Source organism: Battus philenor, unplaced genomic scaffold, assembly GCF_028537555.1.
Source record: "Battus philenor isolate CCGP_79_NKW_IND1 unplaced genomic scaffold, ilBatPhil1.0.hap1 SCAF_2, whole genome shotgun sequence".
In the NCBI taxonomy this organism is placed as follows: domain Eukaryota; kingdom Metazoa; phylum Arthropoda; class Insecta; order Lepidoptera; family Papilionidae; genus Battus; species Battus philenor.
The window spans coordinates 15,663,291-15,686,366 of NW_027181682.1; the positions used below are offsets into that span (position 1 = coordinate 15,663,291).

Consider the following 23,076-nt stretch of genomic DNA (forward strand, 5'->3'; position numbering starts at 1 on the left):
GTTTCTATTGAGAAGAAGCGAGAAATTCACTTTAATTTATTATTTTTTTTACGTTATGTGTCTTCTAATATTACTATTATTAGTACTATAGTAGATTAAAATTGTATTATAATTTGAAAAGCAATACCATTATAATACCGTATTACATGTCATGGAAATCGACGAATTGAATGCTATCATACGTAATCGAGCACTTCGAGTCTTGTCGAAGATTCTAAATTTAAATAACAAATAAAAAAATTCGAAACTCCCTCATTGTGGTGATGTCAATCTGATCTACAATATATTGAAATACCGAGAACGATGCTATTACGAAGTAAATACAACAAGGTCCCTATAGTCACGGGACAGGGGTTGAGAAATGCTTGGCAAAATTTAGCACAGCCGACAACTCCTCCGTTAGGGACGTTGGAGAATTTTTTTTTTATTATATTTATAATTAAATTCGTTGTCATCTCGCACCGTGATGTCTCTGCTATTGGCGTGAATAACGATGGATTTTCTCCTTGAAGCATGTTTTATTTTTTATTTTTCGAGAGTTTAATAATTTAAGTCGCGCGCTAACATCGAGTTTTATTTATTTTTTAATAAAATAATTTAGGTGACAGTCTGACAGGTGGATGGGGGCAGACAATAAAAACGATTCCGATTTATTATTCACTGAGTGGTCTGAATATAATTTAATGGTGCTATAACTGTTCTGTACGTGATTATACGTATTTTTTATTAGACAACTATATGTTTTTTTGTTATCTGTGAATGTAATTGTGGCTGATAAATGCACTAAGTAAAGTTAGGAATAATTTTAAGAATTAAATTATTTGAATGATATAATCATTAAAATGTTTCACATTTATGCAGAATAAACGACCTCTGGTGCTTTAAGGTTTTGTAGTGGAGACCTCTGATCGAAAAACGGCGTGTTAGAGTCAATAGAGGTTGAATACAGACCGCGTCTGGTCAGTTCTTTTATATCTGGGGGAAGGTTGTCCAGCCGTGGACGTCTTTATGCTGGAATTTAATTGAATCTTATATATCGACTAAGGCATTAGTACAGTAATGATTATTTTAAGATTTTTTAAAGAAAGTCAGTATTATTAACGCTTGTAGTATGTGAGGTAGGGGAGAAGGATGCCGCAATTAATAAAACGCACACAAGATAAAAACCGACGATGTGACGTTACATATAAATGTGATTTGTCCTAAAAAATGTCGTCGAAAATTTAATAATACGTCATATAAAAATTGTCACAGTATTTTTCCAAATGAAAATGGTGCTTTAAAATAAGAATACATTCCTATTAAGTTAGTAAAATTCTGGTATAACAAACTATTTATAAAAAAAAACATTTCATCAAATTGACCACGATGAAAGTGCTTAAAAATAACACATTCACATTTCGCACGCCAAGAAGGGGGAAAACCCCGCTTTTCATATTTCATTTCATGTTAAAAAGAGAAAATAAAAAGTGTATCCGAATTGGGTCCGTTGTAATATCATAGAGGCTTCGCCCTAAGCGTCCACAATGAGTCCATTTTCGGCGGCCACCATTGATGCGCGGTAATGACCGGCTTCCTCCGTATATGCGGCGTATTGTGCATACGGAATGGACCCTGAAAAGGTCGGACGCGATGGGATTTCCATTCGGACCGTATTTTTCTTCGCCACCTTGTTACAGGTACGTGTTAAATTTCGCGGAAAAACTCGTCGATTTCACGTGTCGTTGTGTTTTTATAAAACACTTTATAATGTTTTGTTATTATGTGAAGTAATCTACAGGATGATTGCTTATAGGTATACAAGTTTAGTTCAAGTTATCACACTGAAATATATTACATTAGTCTATTTTTTTTATGAACGCCGGTACACCAAGAAACGTAAAGTAATAATGTGCGCAGAGACAGTAAACAATAATTCATATTTTTATGTAGAAATTAGAATTTTGAAATATCTTTTTATTCATAACAATATTTATTATTTTTGATATCATTGATATTTAGATAGTATACACAATACCTTAATAGAAACTATATGAGATATAGGTGCACTGTATTATGTAAATGTATTATTGTCCGTAAAATTCTTCCAAACATTTCCTTTTTCATATTTTGAGTTGAAAAGTTACAATATTACATATAAAGATAAATATAACATTTATATATTCGACATTTGAACTTTTAACAGAACTCTTATTGATCGTCAATTTTTTTAATCTATTTTAATTTTGACTCGTCTTCGCAATGTGTTATCGTTGTTGAGAAGAAACAGGAAAAAACTCCATAACAATAGATAAGTAATGGAAAAATTGTGTGGAAAATAGTTTCACCTTTACTTCCCATATAAACCATTAAGTAAATTAAAATACTTGTCATTCGATGTAAAAGCATTTGACGTCAATGAAAAACAATAAAAGATATGTTAGGATGTAATTTACCATAAAAGTATTACAATGAAAATTGTTATAAAGGGTGTCTGAATGCAAAATTCGATTTTAAATAAAAAAAACTAGAATAGCTAATTACTTGTTTAAATAAAAATTAAAAAGAAGAACTTTATGGATTTTATTTTCTTAATACTATGTTGTATGAATGCTGATCATTACGTGGGCCACGCTTAAAATCCTGGCTTCAATATTTCGCTGCAGAAACGATCGTAGGATGGCACTACGTCGTAAGCGATATTTATTTTGGTGTCGTTGCCACACTTCAAATAACCTCACTAATAATCCATGGCGTTAAGATCCGGTGACCATGGCGGCCAGGAGATGTCACCAAAATTACTTCACCAATTTTTAGGAAAGAAACCACGAAGAAGTGTCATAGCTTTATAGTCATATATATTACGAAAGCCTTGCAAAGTTATTGAAAATTTATTCTTGTAAGTTATCTTGTAAATCACTCTGAAGTGAATAAAGTTCAAGTTCTAAAAATATCTAGTTCATCATTCCACGCCCCCCCTGCCCCCCGCCTTGTTTTGTAAACCTCTTACAATTGTAATTTTTTGCGAGGTTTATAATTTATAACAAGAAATATTGATAAAAACTATAAAAGGTTTTTATGTTACTCTATTTTTTTCCATAAATACGAGTATATGTATGTAATATTTTATAAAATACTTGTAATGCTTAGCCATTGTTCTCTTTTATTTGTTTTCATAACAAACACTCGGTTTATACATTTTTACTGTTACAAAATATTCAGTCAGTCGGCAATGCCTGTGCACTGTGCAGTCAACGTAAAAAAAAAATAATAAACGTCAACGAGACCGGAGCTAAGCGGATAGAAGAGAAAAAAAAAATATTGTTTCGCTAAAAGACATGGGTACTCGACGTAGAAGTCAAAAGAATGAGTTATGAAACACGAAATAAATGAAGAACACAAAAACAAATAAACAAACAAAACTAATGTCTCAGGATTCGAACGCCGCGGTAACAAGTTTCCTCGTACTTAAAGCGTACGGGTTTCAAAAAACGAGTGCCCACTCAAAATTGTAGCTCACAGTAAAAATATAACAAAACTTAGCGACTCCACAGTTCTTGGAAGTTCGTCCTGTGTAATTAAAATTAGCTAAATGCGACTCCATCGCTGTACTTTTACGGGATCGCGGGGCTAAAGGCCGCTATACACTAGAGTTACAGCTGACTGGACCGACTACAACCACAGAGTACGTTCTCTTATTCAAGTAGCTTTATTTTATAGCCTTTAAAATGTCAGATGAACATGAAATAATAACATTATTCCTGTTCATAAAATATTTATCGCTTTAAAATCTAAATGCTTGTGTAGATTTCACTGAAATTTTATTAAAATAATTTATGTACCTATAAAAGTTAGACTAAGCTTTGTAATAAAGAAGCTATAACTGATAATACATAAGACTCGACTATGCGCTTTTACAACAGAATCCCAGATAATTTACAAAAGGTCCTATTTCTAGGTTTAAAAAGAATAAAGAATATTTGTATGCTGGAATACAAAAGCATACGCGATATAACATGTATTCTTTTTAAAATAAATATATAGTTCTAGTGAGTCAATCTCGGCTGTTTTTTTTTCAGGTCTATAAAAGATCAGGTCACCGTATGTTCTTTTCTAACTTATTTTATAAGTTATCGTCAAGTTATAATTATATACACAATTAGCTACCATTAACTTTAAATAATTAAAATGAATAAATTGTTCAAGATGATTAAAATATAAAAAAAATAATTATGTCAAAATCTCGTTATAGCCAACATCGTTCTGAATTCAAAATTATTTTTCTAATATTTACATTCTAAATAAGAGATTGCTACAGTACCTCTCAATAACAAATTTGGTTGCACATGCAGAATGCGTAAACGAATACTGTGGTTTTTTTCAAAGAGTTTATAGAATTCGTACCGACCGAAATAGTGGATAAGCACCCTTAGCAACAAAACCCTTTCTTTAGAGAAATTTAATTGAATTTTTTTGGCAATGTCAACCGTGAATTAGAGCAATTTGAGGGGGTTCGTGTGCGCTTTGATTTTTATCCGGCTTCGTCCTTAGTTTTTTTGTACGGCAGCGTTAAAAAGTAAAAGTGTACGTTTGCGGTGCACTCGCGGCCCGGGAGCCGCACGACTAAATGCCCTTCATAAATGGCAACAAAATATTTACTTCTGGCGCACGAGGGCTTCACTTTGCACTTTAAAAATAAAAATTTTACGAATTTTCAGAGCTATTAGCGATCGTTTAGTGGTGGTGTTGCGACGCTTAATAATATTTTGCACAGATAATTGAGATTTTGAGAGTTATTCTGTGTAGCGCGTATCCGATGTTAGTTTGAAAACGGGGAAATTCGTAACGAGCCTTTTCAAACAAATAAAAAAAAAACTCCAAATTTTTTGTTACGAAATTTCATTTAGAAAATTTCAAATGACTACAGTTAAAATTATCACAGATGATTTAACAAAGTATATATATAATGCTTATTGGTCTGTATGCATATATGATAAAGTTCAAAAAGAAGTTTTCTTTTCTTAGTTTTAAATATAAAATTAAAAGTATATTATATAAAAAAAGGTTTTTAATTGAAATAAATTAATGAAACTTTGTTTGTTGACCCTACATAGTTGATATTACAATGTATGCGAATAACATTGTTAAATTTCATATAAAAATAGTAACTGTTGTTTTCCTGCTCGGCTCTTCTTAGCAAATCAGTATTAAGAGCCGATGATACCTTACTGTTTATAATATTAAAATTACTTACAATTCAAAAGCGTGTGTAAATTACTTGAATAAAGATATTTTGAATTTGTTGAAAAACCTCCCAAGGAAATCGCTGAATGCGGGCAGCGCCAGATTTGTGGCGATCTTTGAGTAAAACCTATACCTTGCGTGGCTATTATTATTTTAGAACATTCAAAATGATACAGATAATAAAATTAAACAATAAAACACTTGGCCGCATCCCCCGCGTTGTCTATGCCAAGATCGGTACCCGCTTAAAAAGCATCCCAACAAATGACATGGCGAATTTTCGCGCCAACTCATCCGACGATACACCCCACTCGTGAGATACGGACGGAACTAACAAACCGTGGTTAAATTGATAGATTAGCACCGCTCCCGCAAATCATCTCGGCCCCGGTATTGACCGACGGGCGGCTCTCCCGGCTCAACATTTAACAATATCATTAGCAGTCTAACAATTATGTATCCATGAAATTTGATTCTAGTTTTAAATTATATTTTTCTTGCCCAAAAAGAGTTTTTTTTGTGATAAACCACTCGTAACTATTTCTTCTTTGTCGAAGTAGACAAGTCTGTTTTTGGTATATGTAGGTGAGAGTTTGGACTGTATAAACGGCTTAAATAGATAAAAATGATGCTGATATTTCAATTATAATTTTACAAAACTAGGTAACAATAATATAATACGTAATAATAGACTGACAGAACAAACGGACAAGCAAAACGCATAACGACACAAACTGTCATAAATAAAAAGAAATAAAAATATAAAGAGGTTTTAATCCTTAAATGCATAATGATGTAAAACTGCAAAATATTACCTAAAAGTAAAATGAGTACTACACATAAAAGTAAATGCACAGTGTTGTATATCTACAACTTAAGGTTTTTAAAAAAATATGTATAAAAAATATTATACACATATTCTTTTCCTATTTTTCCCTGCATTTCAGTATACTTATCTGCAAGATGAATATTTTTTTAAAGTATAAATATAAGCCATGCATTTAAGGGTTAAGTGGCCAAGTCTAACAATACATATTACAAAAGCATTTACATTAATTAATATATCTCATAAATATCGTATGACCTAACAGAGGGGAAAGAGGTGGCTCACTTAGAGAACAAAGAAGAAAAAGAAACGCAGTTTTCTGATATAAAATACTTGTTAAATCTCTATCACATTTATAAATATATGTATATTAAAAGATTAGTTCAGTACGTCTTGGCATAAAGACGCACAGACGTGTAAATCTCTTCAAAAGTTAGTGATCTTTGAAGAATCAATATGTATTAGAAAGTGATAGGCAAGTACAGTCGCGTGCAAAAATCATTCATTATTAAAATATTTTATAAATTTCTTGTACAAAAAATAATGGCGAACTTAATGCCGTGAGCATTCTTTATTAATTAACTATTTATTTAACATTTGTTTTAACTTAAATAGAGTCCTAATCTTTTATACATTAGTGTTTTTAAACGATAATAAAAAAAAAACAAATTTGATTTGAATAAATATTTATATTAATTTTAGACAAAGATAGTCTTGTATGTTTAAAGCTACTTGCACATATTTAAAAGTAGCCTAGCGTGTAAACGCATCTTTACATATCTCTACGTTTATTGACATCCATTACTATCGTCTGCGACATCTCAAACTTAAAAACTGGCTTTGATTCAATCACACAGTATGTATAGCTCTTTTCCAGACAAGCGGGAATATAATTTGGAAGCTGATAAATATGTATTCACATATATAAATATGCTTTTATTTAATTCTTTTTACATAAAAGTGTTTTAAACATTAAATTGTTCTTAATAAATATTATCTGTCAATCTAATACACTTTAAAGACTAGAGTATCTATTAACTAAGACTACCTGTGTAACATATGGTCTATAAATTCGTGAATATTTTATAGTCAATGTTGCACGCGACTGTACTGTTACACAGACTTATAAGTAGGACGCGTTCAATTATCTCTCTACGCTCTTGTAACTTTCAATTGACACACGTCTTGATATTTTATTCACGAGACTTAATTGGAGAAAGAAAACTCAGTTTGTTATACATAACAAAGTACACTTACGTCGAAAATGTGAATACGTGAATACGAAAGGTATTATTTATATCAGTTCTTCGTAGAACGTGATTCATTGTTGAGAAAAAATATGAAATAATTTTAAAAGCTGTCGAGAGCAAAATATTTATTTAAACCGATAACAACCAAAGAGCCTTTGAAGATTAAAATTTTGTGTATTTGTATAGAATTTAATATCCAATGAAATATACATTATAAAAGGAATTTAATTTTAAATAAGTTTATATTACATACTTTTTGGAGATAATAAAATATAAAGAAGAATACTGTAGATATAGATTATCTGGATACATCTCTGTGTAATTGCTGACACGCTTGCAAATGATTCTTCTAATTCCCAAAGAATAAAAACTTAGCAAGAGTTTTCCAGTCGAAGAGTACTACATAAAAGAATTCTTCTTTTGTGGCTGCATACTTCTATCATGCTAGTAGACGATCATTTTAATACCAGAAGATTAAAAACCCTGCAATAATTTTTGTCATAGCTGTTCTTCTATGTTTAATGAAAATTCGTCCCGGCAAGGGAATACTTTTTAAAAGAACCCCTCTCTAGAGTGAAGGGGAGATGAGCGGCGATTACTGGTAATATAGCAATAAATCGATGTCAATAAATTTAATAAATAATACTTGTGATATCGTTAGTATGTTTGTTTACAGGGACAGTAAATATGAATAATCTATTTTTGTATTGTATAAAAATAATGCAAGTCATTTTTCAGTCCATTGACATAAAGTAACATAATGCGCGTCTATTCTGCTCGCCGTCTCTCCGGCGTCTGTCATGTAGATGACGTCACGTGACCGGATGCGAGCTGGGCGGAGGGAGGGTGGGGCATCCGGCGGCGCACGCGATTGGTCACTTCCGTTCGGCAACAAACTGCTGGCGTAATATGCTAATCGTGATGCAGCAATTTATTGGATTACGTTAAGATTTAAGCCGGGGTGTTTTTCACCCTATTTGTCCAAAAAAATATTCTTTGACTCAATTATAGAAGTATCCGTTGTTCTATTAAAGCCTTCTTGTAAAACATTCGTAAAAAAATCATATAATTTTTTTAGTAATGTTTTATACAAGGTAAATTTACATAGACATAAACAGTATATGTGCACTCGTCTTGGTGGGTATCATTTCAGCTATATGACGCAATATTCAATAGCACTGAACTTCCAATTGCACCGAATGGAACTGGACTATTTCTAGCATCTTCAGAAGATCTAAACCTGGTCGGCGGATCTTTCTGCACTCATATGTATATATAACCGAACGAATTACGGACAGTCCCGTTTTCCATCTAAACATACTAGCCATGGTAGTCTACAATTAAAACTTTAATCCTAATATAGAATCCGTAAATCATGGTCGCACTGTTAACAATAAATCGGCAAAGTCGAGGTTCGGTCCTTCGTCTCCGGTCGAGTGATGCGTGACAGCCGAAACTTAGGTCTACTTTCGGAGGCCTTTTTTATCTGATCTAAAAGCTAGTAGCCTGAGCAGAGGTTCCCAAGCGAGCTATCTGGCTAAGTTACGTAAACGAGGTTTATTCTAAGAGCCTTCTGAAGCCTTCGGTACATGTAAATGCCAACAAGGCAACAGTGCACATCTGGACCGATAAACATCTTGTTACAGGTATGATACATCAGTTCTCTGAGATCCTTGTGTTACAGTAAAGAAAATTACAAAGCCAATGCAATATAGTAGTGCAGTTGATTTGAAGTATAATAGGTTAAATTTCTTTCGCATAAAATAACATCGTTTTCTATTGTTATCACACATTTTTTTGTCTTTTAGGTAAATTTATAAGTTATAAGTGTGTACATAATAAGAAAAAAAGAAACTAGAGATATTTTACAAAATAGATTTCCTATCAAATTTTACTTAACATCTAAATTGGAGAATTTTGAAGAACATATATATATTGTAGAAATAATTATAACTGATAATATTATTATGTGAATATATCGCTTTTCATCACCATTATCATTTATGTACCCGGCTAGACATAAACCTATTCTATAGATCTCCAATAAGATCGGCTTGAAGCGGTCTGCATCTGAAGTCTTATGACGACATCAACAAAGTCGCCTGTGCCTTCTGGATACGAAACAGGAGGAAACTCCACAATATATCTTTTAATAAAGTTTAACACAAATTTATACATATACACTTTATCAGATATATTCTAAATGAAATCAAAATAATCAGGCGACATCGCTGTCAAGGATTATTGACATTTAAATATTCTTTTATTGAATAATAAGGTTTTTTTTTTGTCAATTTATGCTTAATATACGTTTTGAATTTTGTTAATGCTAATCCAATAATGTATGCGGCATTTTATTAAAAATCTGATTTCGTTTATTACAAATTAATTAGAGTTTTTCAATCGAAACTTTGATGATATAGGTTTTTATGGTGCATTGTAAATACACTACAAAATATTGACATAAAGATATTATGAGGCTACTGTAACAATATTGACGTGTTTAGACTAATTTCTCAAGGAGATTTCACAGCCCTAAGCTGTAAATAGCACGGATGGTTCTCTTTTGTAAAGTTAGATTTTGCAACTTAATAGACTTTCATCTTAAGGCATTAAAAATATTGAACGAGGTGTGTCGAAGTTTCTAGAACGTTTTATGGCCTATTTTGTTAATTCAAGTATAATTAGAAAGTTACATACTTGTTTATAAGAGCTTATATTTTCGCTAACAAACTATGTACAGTTATAGTGACTTTCTGTATACCTTTATTATTGTTTAAATAAAAATAAAGAGGCTTTTTTTAAAATCTCCATAACCTTGTGGATACACAATCATTCAACAACTATTTAATATAACAAAAGAGACAGACAATGGCAGAGAAACAATATATGCTTGCGTCAATTAGCATTGTTATAACAATAGTTATTGTGTTATTTTGTAATAATTGAATAAAAGACGAAATAAGGCTACAGTCACACTTCATAAATACGACGTAAGCTGTAAATATTTGAACACAGTGAATTCGCGTTAAGAAAACTATAGCTCATCACAATACAGTTGAACCACGCATCTCAATCCAATAGATCGTAAATAACAGAGAAAGATGTGGTCACAATGACCAGTTGAAAGAAAGTTTTAAATACAGAATAATTCCCTATAGATAAAAACAAACAGGACCTATTCTTGCCTGCAGTGGTAATCGACGAGTTAAAGTGGACAGGAGTGGAAGAAGTTAAAGAAGTAGAGAAGCAGAAGTTAAAGGAGTGGAAGGAGTCCTTTTCAAAGGTACAGGTGCGTCTTTGATTGAGTTCCTCTGATATAAACAAAAACCTTGTAATAGCTAATTTTCATTTCCCGCTGTGAACTATACTTAATGTTTGAAGCGAAAGGATTGTGGTACAGTTAATACAACATGTCACACCTGTGTACATTTGGTTAAGCAGACTACATGTCTTGTACAGTCGTGATGATAATTGTTTAATATATTAATATTTTTAAATATCATCCACTTGACTTAGTTTTGTTAATTGACGTAATTTATTACATGCAGATATATATATTTACATATAATGCCTGAAGTGTTAAGAGTAGAAATAAATCTAGAGGAAATATACTAGAAAAAAAAAATTATTGTAAATTGTGCAGCGGTGAACATACCTCAGTAACTTACTTTAGAGAGGAAATCTATGATCATTATAATAGCCCATCAATTTACACTTTTCATTGACATTTAATCATGTAACAAATTAGTTACGTTCGCGACTGTACCAATTAAATTTAAACAAAAAAAAACGTGACTTTTGTAAGTCACCGCAATGTATACGTTCGTTGTAACTTAACAATAGATTTATTAGAAGGTACGGAGCTCTTGTTTGAGTGTACGATTGTGGAATTTGTCCAACAAACACTTTAACAAGGGGGCTGGATTTGATTAGAACAAGTGTTTTGTATTTGATTAGTTTTATACATATCGAACCATAAAAAACATAACGTTGTACAAAGTTCTGACTTGGTATGTTCGTCCAAAATTCTATTTACAACTTATTTACAACCATATAGACAATAAATAAACTACTATTTATTCTTTTAATGAAAGAAAACGTATTACTACCAATATCAATTTAATACTGTGATTAATAAGTGAGGTGAATTATTTAATAAAATGTAAATTATTTATTTATTCTTCCAAATCTATTACATCCCCTTCAAAATAATCCTAGTACGACAAAACGCACTTTGGCTACGCTTTTTCCAGTCTTCGAAACTGTTTATATAGTCTTTTTCCGGTAGTCTTTAAGATCTTAGATTTAATATTTATCTCCTCAATTGTGTCAAAACATCGACCCCGTATTAGACTTTTGAGTTTGCTTAAGTAAGAAGAAGTCTCACAAAGCCGAACCAGGAGAATACAGTGGTTACGGAACGATATGAGTCGAGTTTTTGGCAAAAAAATCGCGAAGAATCAATGCAGTATGATATCGACCAATCGACTTGAACTGTTTGAGACAAAAAATCCTTCAAAATTTAGACTTAGCCAAATTAAATACCAAACTTTTGATAAACAGATGCTTGGTAAATGTACTAGACAGTCCTACATTACATAAGAAAAAAAAATTTACAATCTTTCTCCCCGAGAGTTTTAAATGACAATTTTACTTTACGTTTTGGTCCTAGAATATATTTCTAAGTATAGAAAAATAAATAATTACATGAACACAATTTTTGCCAATTGAACTACATAAAAGTTTTCTATAGAAAACTAGATGGTGAGTTAGAGTAGCAGGGGTGGCCAAACTGCGGCTCGCGAGCCAAATGCATCTCTTTGAATAATTATTTTTGGCTCCGATTGATTGACGAATTATATCAATATTAAAATTTATATTACCTATGTCAGCTCCTGAGAAATTGAAACAAATTACTGGTGTCAATAATTATTATTCCATCATAAAATTAGCGAAATCCAAACACCGATCACAATTAACTAACCGGCATGTTAAGTATTATTAAGATTTCTGTCATATATGTGTGCCATTATATCTAACTTCAATGGAAATATTTTGTGCTTTTGTTTAAATAATTTTAACAAATATGATTTTGATGAAAAAGCATTCTTTTGCGTGTTTTTAATGCGTATTCAATTGAGGCTCGCTTTTCAAATTTCGAAAAATGGCTCGCACTATGTAAGAGATTGACCACCCCTGCTATATAGTGTATGTAACTGAATTAGTAAAGAAATAAGAATTTCAACCACGACTGTCAGATTCAATCGTGACAAGTACTTATTATACCGTCCCAGACGGCAAAGTTTAGGGCTAATGGGGTTATTAGCTGGTAAATATGAGACGTGGGACGCAATTTTGGTCAGATTGCCCTTTGGAGCGCTCAGTGGGCGGCGTGCGCCCGTCGAGTGTGTCGCGACCCTAATGTTTGCTGTAACGACGCCGCGACACGCGCCCGTCGCGTGTGACGCCGCCCTATTCCACCGCTTCCATTTTATTGGCGTACAAATATGGAAATGGTTGTTTTTATATAAAGTTATGACAGTTCAGATTTATGACATTTCAGTCTATTTTCACGTAAGTGATTTTCTTTACTTCATATTTTCATTCATTTTTCCACAGACTCTCATATGTGAAAAAGCTTCGAAGTAGCTTATATAGCTAGTATAGCTCCTAATTCATCCCATCCTATCTATAAAATTCGTTTTATTACGTTCTTGAAGAATTGGTACTGCCAAAAATTATAGATCTATTGCATATAGCGACACATGTCGATCGCTTTATACAGTATGATTGTAAGTAGGTGTAAAATATTTACGTCTTTTTGCTGACAAATAAGCTATACACCTTCTATTTTACATTACTAAACTTTCACATCTATAACTGATTACCCTGAATAATATATTTTAATACATAATATTATATTTACGCAAAATATAATTAACTATAATATTATATATATATATATATATATATATATATATATTTATAGATTATATTTAATATTGAAAAACATTAGATAGTTTTCTTTTAAAAACATAAATACCGTATCCAATGCAGTAACATTTGAGTCTTTGATACATGATATTGAAAGTATAAGTTAATATTAACTTGTACAAGGGTTGGTTACTACTGTCTACTTATATATCTCTGAAGGAACTAAGGAATACTGGCCGTATCTTTCACAGTTTTTGCTAAGTGATGTGATCATTGACGTATAAATACTATTAAAAACATGCTTCGGTTTAAAGTCAAAAAATAATAACGAACTAGCTGTCTCTACATATTGTACTTCTATATGTTATTGGCCTGTCGTATTACAATAGAAAAATAATTTGATGTATTTCAGACATTTAATTTTTTTAATAAAATTAATGTCAATATAAATGAAATTAACTCATATCTAGCTTCGTATGTATAAACACTTGACCAATTTTTCTTTGACATGTTAAAAATTATAAAGAACAAAAGACCGAGGTCTAGCAAAGTGGGCGCGGGATAGTATCACAGCCGTTAAAAAACCAACTGACCTCGTCGGAGTCGAGGTATGTATGATATGTGAGCCACATATAGAGAGCCCCTACCTCCGATCATACTAAATAAGAAGCGTGACTAGAGTTCATTCCGCCACTTCTCTCCCTGCGCTAAAGCCTTCCGAAGGTGTAGTAATGTAACCCAGGTAGTAGCTATCGACTATGACGAGGCTTTGCCCTCTGGGAAGTCCTTGAAATGGAATGCTAAAAGAGTATTATCGTCAAGTGATAGCCTAAGCAGAGTTCCCGGGTACACTTGGGTCTAACCACTCCATGGAGAGGAAATGTGCCAGACGTTGTATTACTATCAGAAGGTAGAAAATTAAGCAATAAAAGGTAATAAAACGCAATAGTAATTGTAAGTAACAAAATGTAATAAAAAAATCAAATGTTAATACTGTGATAAATAAATAAAAATAGAAAATAAAGATATAATAAAATGTGAAATAAAGTCCCAGGACGAACAGTGAAAAATGAAAAAGAATGGAAAATAATGTGACAAATAAAAGAAGAATGAGTGAGAGATATTAAGAAGGACGTAAGAATGAGAAAATAAAAGAAATCTGAATAAATTATTAAATAAAACTGTCCCTGAGAACCTAAGACAGGGGTTTTACGAAGTCCCTAATAGCAGGGGTCATAATTAAAAAACAGTGACTCCATGGAGCGTCCACCGAAGCGATCTAAGCGCTCGGCGGCCTCCCAATCCTGTAAAATTGTAGTATGTAGTCTGAGCAGAGGCTTTCAACCTTAAAAGAGATGTTAGTCTAAGTGCCTTCAGCGTCCTGCCTCCTGACACCCGCGGAATCTATAAATGCTATCTGGGCAGCAGAGGAAGTCAGATAAAAAAGTTAAGAAATGGTGCTTCAACTTATGTAATAACCATTGGTGCTTCCACTACTGACAATTGTACTATGCTTAGATTCTTTCATTGTTTAGATCAGCTTTGCCGGATAGACTTACCATGAGACACTAAAACCTCCCCTCTGTACAACTAGTATAGAATAGTAGTAGACTAATAATACCTTAGAGTCGAATTAAACTAAAATTATTTAAAAAAATCTAATTAAAAAATAATAATCCTCGATAAACTTTAAAACATTACCTCCGCAGTCTCCACGGTACGTCGCAAAATCTTTTAAACTAATTGAACAAGCGCGTCGCTTAAAATTCACCCCAATTTAGCATCCGGCATAAATTCGCGTCTGCAATTAACTTAATAGCTATTTCGGAGTTCAGTGCGTCCTGACCCTTAAATAAGGGTCGCGACACACGTGTCGGCCACGCCTGTTTTATACCGCGGTTTGTACAAATGATGCTGGAGGAATGATGTCTGGAATTTTATTTGGTTTCTCTGTGATTTATATCAGACACTTTAAATTACTATTACTTGTTGATAATTTGATAAAACCAACACATGTATTTCAATTTTGTTTGCTTGATAGACCTATGACAGATGACGTGATACAGCGCGTGACAGTTTCCAAAAAAGTTGAGGGTACGGTCATTATTAGTGACCTAATTTATAGTGAAACACGTAATAAATATTCTATCGAAGAAATCGAATTTTGCAGCAAGACCGTATTTTATACTTCCTATTTTGTATATGATTTATATTTAATAGTCATAACGAACAATTTAAAATTCGAACAAAATGATTTTAATTTTAATTTCATATTCCATCAGCTAACTTTTTTATATTTTAGATGGTATTTTGTTTCCAAGTCATATAGATATTTTGGTAATAAAAACTGTATTATTTGTTTATCTTTGCTATTAGTACTACACGTTTTAAATATTAAAAAAAGATAATATTTGGCGCGTTATGGCGGAATAAAAAAATTTAAAAATAGACATCATGAAAGTCGAAATTATTAAAATGGCTGCAATTTTTTTTATAAATGGCTGCCATTAGCAATTTTATTTCTATCGTACATCTACGTCAAAAAATAGATAAGAGCATAAAATATATATTTAATATTGCCCTTAATACATTTAAAAAATAGCGGTAAGTTCAAACACGCATTTTATATATCCACACGGTAAAAGTACAAAAATAATTTCGTGGAAATTATCGTTATACACAATTCCACATGAGAATCAAATTAATGATAATAAAATTTGATTTAAAATAATAAATAAAAGTTTAAAAAATAATAAATCCGTTAGTCAACTGCAAACGTTGCAGTCAGTAAAAAGCGTCACGAAATCATTTGGGCAGAGGTTCGAAACATTTTTTGCGTTGGTTAAAAAAATACGAATGTTACAAGCACTTGTTCTTAGAATTCCACTTGAATAGACTTGTTTTCGTCTAATTCTTGAGAGGCTTTCGCTTGATACGCTCCAAGTGATCAGTGGTCATGCTCCGAGAGGTCAACGACCCCGACGCCGCTGTAAAATCAACTCTACGATATTTTGACTCTATTTCTTTGTAGTCAATTTATATTATAGTTTTACATTGATTATCCTACACTTTGATTCGGTTTGTTACACTAACGGAGTTTTTATTATTATTTGAGATTACTGATTTTCTTAGGTACACTAACACAATAGCGAATTTTTTATTAATATTTTATGATGTTCATACCAGGCAAGCCTGTATCGTCAAAAAAGCATTTTATAATAAACAATAAATTGTTATGTAAGCCAAATTTATTATTTTTATTTCAACCCTAAGAAGTCCAATACTGCAAATAGACTCCCACATAGTTTTCCAATAGGACCATGATCCTCTTTAATCTATTCCTAATTTGTTGTTTATATTGTACCCAAAGCTCCCAACCGTTGTACCTATGGATATAGTACATCTGCCCGAAGACAAGGACCTATTTACAGTAGATCTTGCCTCCACCGTCTCTCACAGCAGTACTCTAAAAGGTAAATGCCTCGTGCGCGAACGCACTGCCTGACTCTTCAAGCGGGTGATGGAATTGTAAAGTGCATTCACTTCCAATACATCATCAAGAACACACTAACGATTTAATCCTCGTCCCTTCAATTACAATAGGATCAGTAGAAAGCGGCTTGTATTTGATTTCTTCCGAAGACTTTAGATAAGTCGTCTGTCTACTATATGAGGACTTCTCATATGCTTGCCGTTTCGTGGTCTCTACTCTTTCTAGGGTTTTTCATAAGAGTTATCATAAGTTAGCTTGGGGGCTTTTACAGCTTCATCGGAACTGAGTTCACGGAGCTGAATGGTCCGTGAATTTAAAAATAAAAAGAGCTGGACTGATGCATTCCTGTTGCAAGAAGTAATACGTAGTAAACAGCTTTACTCGAGTAGAGCTATTTTCTGTTGGTGTTGTGTATTTGCGACTTGGGACGGCTGAGTGGACACAGGTGAGCCAAGGAGGGATCCGTTTTGAACCTCGGTTCACCCACACTGTTTGTGGTTGGAGAGCATACAGATGTCCCCTAAGAACGGGTGTTGTATTGTCACACTATTTGACAACTTAGAAATCCTGAGTATATCTTTGTCTATTGTTTATCAGAACAAACACGACCTTCATGAATGAAAAAGACGGCAAAAAATAACAATGGTATATATATTCTCAGGTTCTTGACTCTTGTTTCCGCAACTTACTCCATCGACCGCCAAGCTCTGGCCACATTAGAAGTCAAGGTTACAGCGTAGCAATGGACGTCATGCACTGATTGCGGTCGTGACGGAAATCAAGCTTTGTTACATCATCGACTTTGTTACACCAATTAAGACTCGTCTTCGGCTAATTGAGTAAAATGGATGAAAGGTATCCGTTAGAATTGTCACTGAACTTTATCTTATTTTTATATAATGTCACGTAGATTACCTAAATACTATATATATTCCAAATATATCTAAATTAAAAAATTCTTTAATGAACAGTATGAATGACATCTATTATTGACTTTATATGTCTTATATCTGAGAAGAATACACGAAAAAAACCCCACGGAATAAAAACTTTTACAAGAATATATGTCTATACTTATACGTTTGATAAAAACTTTATTGACCCGGAGATAAACACACCACAAGATATGCTATCTAAACATGAAGAATTTTAAAAAGGGAGTATAAAGTATTTAATTTTATATATACTACATACTACAAAGTTGTCAAAGATATATCTATCTATCTATGTATATAAAAGGTATTTAGTTATAGCTGTAAAAGCTACAAAGGCTTTAGTATTTAGGTATTTTGTAGTTAATTAATGTATAGTATAATTCATCTAAAAACAAAGGTTTCAGATATAAAATTAAATCCGGACTACAAAATATTGAAAATATTTATTGTTTACATACTGTTCCTGCAGATTTTGATTATAGATGTAAAAGATTTAAAGGAGTTATGTTTACCTTTAACTTTTTACTGCCAGAAGTTGCTTAGCGAAGTAAAATGGAAAGAAATAACATAACAACTGTAACATTAGGAACATTAGGAAGCAGATCTTGTAAACGAGATTCATGATAAAAAATCAATTTGCAACGCAACAAAACAATATGTTTCACATATGACAGGGGTCTTGAGTTACTCTGATAACCAACAAAGGCGGAACCAAGTGCGCCGGTTCGATGCATAGTTTAAAACCTCCTTGAATGCTTTTGACAGTTGACAGTTTTCGCTGTCAAAACCCGGGGCCGGCGCTGCGGCGGGAGGTGAGGACAATGGGATTTAGTTGCGGGGGTACGTCAAAGTTCTGACTGACACGCGATTAAAGTTATTGAAAGTTTCCGCTTTTTAAAGGCCAGTGTATGAGGGTGTTAGCCACCGCGAGAGTTGCTCTATCGCGCCGTTACTGCAATTGGGGTAGACGCGCTGTCGCAAGGGCTGCGGCTTTGTAAGTGTTATGTAATCGATTGTGTAATGAGTTCACTTGTTTTGTATACCTTTAACTACGACACAAGCTTTATAACGTAACCTTGTCTGTAAATATTATTGTAATAATGTGCAACTAACGTCAAGCCGTCTGTTTTGAAATATCTCTTGTGCGTACTGTCAATCTTTCCATCCTTTATCTCACCTCACATTTCCGCGTATACGATATTCAATTTTATTATTTTTAAGATATAAAAATAATCTTTAAAGTGAATTAACAATAATAGTAACACTGTTTTATTATTTTCAGTTACTAATAGTATTATCTATTATACATTCACTATCTAAATATCTATATCAAATGTAATATAGTAATATTAATTATATTGGAAGATGCTTGATGGCGGCCGCATATCATCGGTCCGATTAGACATGTATGGGCAACGGTTATGCCCAGCGGTGGCCATCCCATAACTTAAACTGATGATGATAGAGTATTGTAAAAATTGTGGACAATTCGGTGAAATAGATGATATGCCCGTGACGAAGTTCTTTATCCTTTATTAGTTATGTGGTCCAAGGTATGTCTTTAGAACGCTTTGACATCTCAAACACAGTGAAGTTATAAATGCCAAAGATCAAACGGCATGTCACGGTGAAAAAAAAATGCCGCATAGGTCCCTTTACAAATGTTATCTGCCATCAATTATTTTTATACCACAAATTCATAAGAGTTATAAAAGCGTAGAATATTTTTTGTCAAATAAAATAATGGAGGCGGCAGTTCCGTTAGGGACATAATAGATACGTTTTACAACAATGGAACATGTTTATAAAAGAACAAGTGGTCAGTTATTGCGCCTTGGTTTTGGAGTCACGAGCAGTCGTGACCACGGTTTGGTTTTTGTCGTCGCGCGGGTGACTGTACCATGCCCCATTTAGTCTTAAAGTGCACTGGGACAAGTAACTAAACACAAACAGATTGTTACTGTTTCGATTTGATTACAAACAAGTAACTGGTAATACATATTTTATTTCTATGTCATTTATTTAAATGTAACTTTTATATCATACGTTTTATAACAATGGTTAGTTTTTTTTCTTTTTATAATTGATTAAGAGAATGAAAGAAGAAATGTGGAAGAAAACCGAATGAAAGATCTTAAGATGTATAAATGAAGAGTAAGAAAATAAAAAAGATTGTGAAAAATTAAATAAATTAAAACAAAAAGTCCCTGTCCCACACCAGATAGGGGGTACGAGAGGCTCCCAATAGCGGGGGCCATAAAAAAACAATGGTTAGTTTCAAAAGGTATTTCAGACTTTTGTTTTCTTAGTTTTAAATCTAAAACTATCTAAGTATTTTATTAAATAATTTTTTTGTAATATTTGAGAGATTTTAGTTGATTGAAATGTGCGGAACTTTATTGACTCATTTAAATGATTGGTAAAACAATGTATTCATAAAAATAGAGCAGTGGTAGCCATGCGAGATACAATCTTATATAATTTACACTTTGTGCATTAATTATAAGTAATCGCCACTGGTCATAAACAAGTTTCTAGAGGATGGATAACAGCATTTTCTGTGTACCAAGACTGCAATCGCTAATCTTGAAAGCGTGGCGATTATGGTATATCTTTCCATAGATATCTGGAAAGTTCTATGCCTATGGGCGATGAAACGAAGACAAACGATAATTTATGTCTAGTTTTAATATTATATATAGACGCCATTTTTTAAAATTTATTATGTTTTTTTTATGGCTAGCATAATTATGGCCAGGGTTGTATACGCTGTCAAAAGAGAAACGTTTAAATTCGTACAGTTGTATGAAACTTAAGAATATGTTTATCATGTTTTACTTTATGGTATGTTTTCTTTTATTTGCTTTCTTCCTAATGCGCCTGTTTTAAGCCCTTGATTGTCGACAAATGTTTGAGTATTTCATAAAGAAATTAGTTGTACATGTTGGAAAATATATACATATTAGTAAACAAAAAGTGCAATGGGCGGTCTTATCGCACGAGGCAATTTCTTTCAGACAATCATAGTATGGAAACATTAGAGGGATAATTATCAGGTGGGTAACGTGTACATACAGACAAAACATACATATATACGTGTATATAGCATGTATACTTAAAATAAATACATTATAATATGTAACTGGTGACAGATAAAATAACATTCCTCTTGCCATAACGAAAATTTGAATTAAGAATTAGCGGGACAAGTTAAGCCGTTCTCGAATTTTTTGTACTACGACGTAAAAGAGCAATTATTTTAATTTCCGATAAATATTAAAATGTAGAGATAAACCGAACAAATAACGTAATAAGCAGTGGACTAAACAATGAAGTGAACAGAACGACATGTGGCGTGATAAGTTCAATACACTTTTTAATTTTTTTATTCGTCGCTATAGAACCTCGCTCGATGACAATACTATCGCAGGTATACAATAATGATCTTGAAATTTTTATTATACAGGGTGATTGATTGTTTATAGATTTAATAGCTTTAAAGGAGTGAATGTAGCTGTCATTTGCTTTCAATTTTGTATGGTATACTCTACCAAATAATAATAGTTTTAGGAAAAAATTTATGTGACATATATATAAAGAGAGAGAGAAAGAAAGAGACAGAAAGATAGAGAGAAAGAGAGAGAGAGAGGCCGAGTGATTCATTAGTAACGATGCGGAAGTTAGGTCTAAGCTTCGGAGCTAGGAGTGTGCGTCGTGGTTTCGTCAATTATTTGCACCAATAAAATCTTATATAATTCACACTCTTGTGCACTTACGAAACGGACCCGCGACCTATAATCGCAAGTCTTACTCCTCTAATCTCTGTCAACTCACTTTAATTTTTGTTTTTAATTAAACATAAATACTACTGCCTTTATCATCTTTATTATAATTGATATATATCCATAATTCATAAATGTACACATACTCTATAATACATTTTAATACAAATGAAAAACAAGTTGATCGTTCTACTTGTATGTCATAATTATCCGGCGAAATACATTCTGTTTTTACAATATAACTAAATAGCTTTCATTGATCTTATTTAATCACAGATACAAAAAGTTTTATAATTGATTTTTTTAACCAGAGGCAACGGCAAAACAGATTAATTTATGTTTTGTCTCAAAATATATTATTATCAATACGTTCCGTGAGTCATACCTACAAGAACCTAATAAACAAAAGATCTATAGTAAAAATGAAGAAAAAGAAAAAAAAAGAAGTTCATTAAAAGTCGAAAAACGCGCAATGATTATTAAAAAATATACCCGACTAGAGTAAGCTAGCCAAACCACATTAATAGCAACTTCATTTATAATGAACACGTATAATTTTTCGAGTAATTTAACATTAGAGCAAATTAAATGTATCATTATCTCTCATTGTTAAATGTTCTTTGAATAAATTATAACATCAAAGAGTTGTAACCGTTGAAAATTAAAAAAAAAAACACATGGCCTCTAAGACGGCTTAAAAATAAAAAATTAAAATGCATTCTTAATTCAAAATTGAGTTCATTAAGGCTCATTTGTAACATGGCAGCGATATAGCCGACGATAATACGTAACTTGATATTACGGCGGAAAGTGTTTTACAGCGCATAATAGCGGATCGAGGGAGCGTTTTGCCGAAAACAAACATGTCCGACTACTCGTGTCATGTGAGGCTTAATTATGTGTTGTTAATATTGCATGGAGTAATAAAATATTGACGCTAAACATGAAAAACTATATATTAGGTGGACCGGAAAGTAATATTGCTTTAAGTCAAATTCACACGACTACATGTTTAACAAGTTTTTATTTCTAACAATATATTTATCTTCATTAATATAAGGTAAAAACAATCTGCTTTCTGTTTAATATGTCGACAGAAACGACATTACTTTCCGGTCCCCCTGATATTATAATCGCCACGCTTGGCAAGCGGGTTAGTGATTGCAGTATAGTATTATAGTATACAGAAGACGCTGCTACTCAAGTCTTCATATTAAAAAAAGTATATATTCGATTATTCAAAATTGGAACTTTTAAAAGAAATCTTATTGAACGTTTTAAAACATAGGTTTTAAAACATTTTTTCTAGTTAGATTTAAAAAAATACCAAAGAAAGTTCATCTGCTATTGTTTACAACACTGTGAAAACGATGACCATCTAGCTCTTTGGCTCCTGCAGATTCTTTGTAGTCTCTCACAATATCTTTAATACAGAAATAGAGCAATTTGTTCTCGTGTTTTACTATCATATAAAATCCTTTATACAGTGATTGGATTTTAAACTTCTTTACAATCTAGACAGTAATTCATATTATCAACAAGTCAGCTACTAGTCGTCCATTGCAAGGCAAACGTCTCTTTCAAAGGCTTTTTACTCCGTTGACTTAAATTCCGTGACAATATTCAATCT

General features: G+C 32.5%; 1 protein-coding gene across 1 annotated transcript in view; it reads right to left on the reverse strand.

Moving 5' to 3' along the window:
* The window catches only part of Sox21b, an 80,112-nt gene that overhangs the window by 12,348 nt on the left and 44,688 nt on the right, over positions 1–23,076 (reverse strand). The gene's annotated exons all lie outside the window — the stretch shown is intronic.